Source organism: Amphimedon queenslandica, unplaced genomic scaffold (assembly GCF_000090795.2).
Source record: "Amphimedon queenslandica unplaced genomic scaffold, v1.1 AMPQUscaffold_10139_Cont17487, whole genome shotgun sequence".
Lineage (NCBI taxonomy): Eukaryota > Metazoa > Porifera > Demospongiae > Haplosclerida > Niphatidae > Amphimedon > Amphimedon queenslandica.
The window spans coordinates 1-5384 of NW_003549590.1; the positions used below are offsets into that span (position 1 = coordinate 1).

The window sequence follows — 5384 nt, forward strand, 5'->3', positions numbered from 1 at the left end:
ACCATCAGTATTATGACATGTTTGCTCACATCCTCCATTATTAGTATCACACTCATTGATATCTATTTCAATGAGGAAATATTATTCAGTTGAGGTTAGTTGATAATTACCAGAGCAGTTGTGACCATCAGTATCAATACTGTATCCATTATTACAAGAACACAAATATGAACCAGGAGTGTTAGTACAATCATGACTGCAGTTACCATTGTCAGCAACACATTCATTGATATCTAAATTTGTTAGTATACATTAGACCACAAAAGTTTTATACAATTTACCTATACAGTTGTGACCATTAGCATCAATGGAGTATCCATTAGGACAGGAACAATAATAACTACCATCAGTATTATGACATGTTTGTTCACATCCTCCATTATTATTAAGAGTGCACTCATCAATATCAGTACAAGTGTGATTATCATTAGTGAGTTGATAACCATTATTACAAGTACATGTATAACTACCAATAACTGAGAACAACCTGATCTTCTTTCACTGCACTCATCAATATCTTCATCTGATATAGCAAGAAAGTAAGTAGGTAATGATTAGTAAATTAAGCATTACCTGTATTTGTTGTTATTATTATTATTCTTTTTGTCAATTACATGTACATGTTTTATCCTTATTTTGGCCATTACTATTTCTTTTTATAGATAGACTGTCAATATGGTATCATATAAGTGCATGCTTTTACGGTGTTTTGTGGTTCATTCATTTTTCCTTCTTCTTTATTATTCCCATTCTCATTTAAAGTCCTCTTTGAACCTAGCGAGTTTGCCATTCTGACATTACTGAATACGCATGCTGTTCTGTCATATACTCAATTGTGTTTTACTTCTACTTTTGGTTACATTCCCAATATTACACGAATTATTACCACTGACAAGTGGAGATATGGATTGTCTATTTGACTGGATCTAGATTCAAATCCTGATTCAAGACAAGTGTGAACAAGCCAATCCTGTTTTAATTAATCCTGGATTTTATCTCGATTCTGGATCCAAAGTGGACAAGTGTGAAAAGGCCTTTACGTAGGCCTGAATCTATCATACATAGAGCTGTTGCACGGATGTAATCAACGGGGTAGGTGGAGCTTCCTGTCGGCCATCTTGAGTGGCAAGAATGTACACGCAATGAATGGAGGAATGGAAAGAAACTGCGATTTTTCATCAAAGAGATATCATACTTTGCTGCAGAATATTATAGAGACTTCTTTACTCAATATCTTCATCTCCTATCTTGCATTAGCCTGGAATGTCAACTGCAGAATTTATTTAAATTTTTTTCTCCGTTCCCCCATTCATTCTTGGCCTTCTTGCCACCCAACATGGCGGACAATTTAGCTCAATTTTAGCCACACCCTCCTGTTGATTACTTCCGTACAACAGCTCTATATCTATAATAACTATAATATCTTATAATACATATAATATTATAGTTATTAAATCAATGAATTTATAATATCCACCTGCATTTCAGGTTATGTACACAGCCAAGAGTTCACATGTATGATACAAGACACTGCCCAAAATCAATGAATCAAGCCTGATTACAGTATTGATACAGCCTGACAGGTATCATTGCTGAATCATGCCTGTTGCTCTGGCTGAACCAGTATGAATTCCAGCATGATTGTATCAATTAAGGTTGATAGGACTGACATCATTCACAAATCAATCACAAAATCTTGGCTGTGTAGTCTATAATATCTATGGCCTGATCTGCATTTGATCCGCATTTCAGGCTGGCCCGGATTTCAGCGCACTTGGATTATGGAACAACCAAGGGATTGGAAACTTCCACGTGGGTGTAGCAGTAATGCCATTTGATTGTATTGTTGCTAAGCTGACTATTAGAGCCGAGGCTATTATTCGGGAATAATTTTAAGAATAATGGGTCCAAATTTTAACTGGGCAGAATAATTTGAAAAGAGAATAGTGGGTGGAGTTTAAGAATAATAGGAGTGGTTTCACAGCAAAAATAATTAATATACCTTAATAATAGTTAACTAACTAGTAGTAATAGTTAACTAACTTGTAATAATAGTTAGTAATAGTTAATAAAGTAATAACAATTATTGGGGCGAGCATGAGCGAAGCCCAGTCTCAATCGAGAGCTCGCGATACGTATTCCGTATGCTGTCTAATTATAAAATTGGTTGAAAATGCCTCCTCTTAAAAAGTGTAAAAAGAAATATTGAAATGGGACAGTAGGAGGGTGTGGTCACAATGAACGAGAGATCCTCTCATTGATAGAACTAAGAATGTGAGAAGAGCTTGACTCTAGAAGTTTAGCTTAGTGACAGCACTATTTCTTGTACATCTCTTTTATTGGTTGATGATTGGTTATTTAGTTTTGTTAGTACTGCTGTTCAGACCCCGACCATGAGGTCGGGGTCTGAATATATGCATGCAGGTAATGGCCTCACAAACAAGAGAGATGAATATTCTTTTCTCTCTCATTAGACTAAGAGCTATATTAGAATCATTTTTATTTTATTTCAATAAAGTCAAGCTAAGCTAAGTCGATAGCTCATGCTTGCCCCTCAATGTTAAATTTACATTCACCTAGTTATTATTTTTATTTTAAATAATAATAATAATAATAATAGCAAAGCTAATTGTTGAAATATTGTACAGTATTATATAGATGGTGATCAATGAAAAATTTAATATAAGAGAGAGAAAGAGAAAGTTTCAGGGGAGGGGGAAGATAGTTCCATTGATTAATTGTAGATGGGTAAAATGAGTTTGAATATGTAGATGTCTTGCAAGTGATCAGAGAAAAGTTACCGTTATTATTAGATCGAAGAGAATAGCAGGAGGGAGCTTTAATTTGTAGAGGATGGAATGGGGTAAATGAAAGATTTTCTTTTATCTTAAAAAGCAGGACAATTTTAAATTTAAATCGCCAATGAGACAGGGAAGTAAGGTGAGAGAGATTTAGGAGATGGTGGTACGGGATAGACCATAACTTGAAGGCTATTTTTAAGCCAAAATGCTGAACAGCCTCCAGTTGTGATGAGACTGTGGGAGAAGGAGGATCCCAAATTGAGGAAGCATACTCCAAATTATTATGAACTTAACAGTATAAGGCAAATATAGGCAGAGATGAGAAAAAAGGACAGAGGGTACTGAAGGACTGCAACAACATGTGTTGCAGCCAGAAAAAAATTAATAAAAGTAAATAAATAAAGTAAATAAGTGAATTAAAGTTTGCATGAGTGATTATTGGAGGTGACAGGAAGTACAGGGACAAATGTAGTGGAATGTGCAAGGAGAATCAGGTGAGAAATGTAGTAGAAAGTGATCCCAAAAGTGAGCATAGAGCTGCCTTTTGATAGTGCCATAAGTAAGAGTGAGATCAAGGCAGTGAGAGGGAATAGTTAACTAACTATAAATAACTTGTAATTAGCTCAGTTTAGCTGTATGAACTGACAAAATCTTTGAATAAATGGAATTTAAGGTGGGAATAATAGGTAATTTTTGGGGAATAATGAACATTGTTTACAAGAATAACAGAATAGAATAATGACTGATTTTTTAGAATAATAGCCTCAGCCCCCCCCCCCAATAATAGCCTCAGTGGTTTGTTACTTCTTTGACCACAAAATTTCCATTAAAATTAGAATAACTCCAAGAAGAGTGCTTTGATGAAAAAGAAACTCGATTATCAAGGAGTTTATAATAATTAAAGTTTAATTAATATTTTATAGCGATTTTGCCCATAAAATTGCTGTTTTCTCCCTCTAACAAAGACATTTGTAGCTAAACTTTAAAAAGCTTGTCAGAATATATATATAAGAACTTTCGAATCATTGATATGAGGCAACACTATAAAATAGCAAAAACTTGAAAGCTGTAGAGGAAAAAAGTGTCAAAAAAGATGCCGACTTTGTGTACCCATAACTGGTCGAAAAATATCTCAATAGAAACAAAAACCTTGCTCTAGGTAGCCATAAACTTTCTATGTGGAACAGAAGATATATCAAAAGCAAGCACTATCTAATAGTCACACAATATTCCTTCGAGAATCCTTTCTGCACAGCGACTCAGTACTTAGTCTCGCTCGCCAGCAACTAATGAAGGAGATGGGGAAAGCATAGATATATCTATAGATATCTGGGGAAAGCTACTGCAGATAAACACGGACGTTGCCAACCAGGTAACCAGGAGCAGAGATCATAGGCGGTTGCAGGCCTGGGCATTAGGGGGCAATGCCCAGGTTGACTTTTTGACCAATAATTATATTCATGATTCTGGTGTGGGCATCCAGTGTAAACTGTGGTAGTTCAACAGGCTTCTTTGTTGTTTTATGCTAAGAAATCATCTCAATGAAGTTATAGATTTTCCTTGCAAAATTGTATGGAACCACACCCACTCCACACCCACTAATTATTGATGCCCAGGTCAAACCAAATTTCTGCAACCGCCCATGGCAGAGATATAATAGATATCATAGGGGTAGGAACAGGGGGGGCAGGAGGGGCTTAAGCCCCCCCAACTTTCATTGAAGGGGGGCTTAGCCCCTCCAACTTTAAGTGATGTACATGTATTACTATTATCAACACTATAAACTTTAGTTAAGTAATCCATTGTGTAATGATTTGTTTCATAAAACAATTAATACACTAGCTTAACTTCTAAGAACCCACTTTTATTAGTTTTTCAGGAATACACAAGCTTCTACTTCTTTATTTAACAACTCTGTTAACATCAGCTTCAGCTAAGCATAGATTTTTGACGTTAAGGAGATTAAAAACTACTTGCGCTCCACAATGTCACAAGAGCATTTTAATCATGTAGTTATTTTGCATACACACAATGAATTTACAGATGATTTACACATTGAGGACATTGCAAAGGAATTTGTTACATTTAATGAGCATAGACGCCAATATTTTGGACAGTATTAAATTCAGTACATGCTATGTATTAATGATCAATTGTAAAAATAATACCTTAGCCCCCCCAACTTTTAGTTCGTTCCTACCCCTATGATAGATATAATAGGTTACGTTAGTCTATTGTATCCCTGCCAGGAGTGATGAAAACCGCATCCCATCTCCGGGTAGTCAGGCGGAGCCTGACTCTAAAGAAAAGGCGGAGGGTCAGGATATCCCTTTCCCTTTCCTATCCCTTTCCTTTTAACTCTAATATCTATGCTTATACCAAAGTTGGCTTACTGCAAAATTTCTGCAGTACAGGAAGTTACGTCACTTTATAGTTAATTAATATTTATAACTGTTAATAATTATTTATAACCATTAGTTTATCGCGCGCGAGCTAAGTCAGGCTTAGTCAGCTAACAGGCATGGACTCTTCACTAGACCTTACAACTCTAGTTACAACTGGCTTTTTTCAAAGCCATCCAAT

The 5384-nt window shown here is 35.6% G+C and overlaps 1 long non-coding RNA gene across 1 annotated transcript; it reads right to left on the bottom strand.

Moving 5' to 3' along the window:
• LOC109590370 (uncharacterized) lies at positions 1 to 462 on the bottom strand. The gene is made up of 3 exons (XR_002189285.1): positions 282 to 462; positions 111 to 233; positions 1 to 62 (listed from the first exon to the last, which is right to left on the bottom strand). It is a non-coding gene; the product is annotated as an uncharacterized LOC109590370 (long non-coding RNA).
• Between the last annotated feature and the right edge of the window lie 4922 nt (positions 463 to 5384).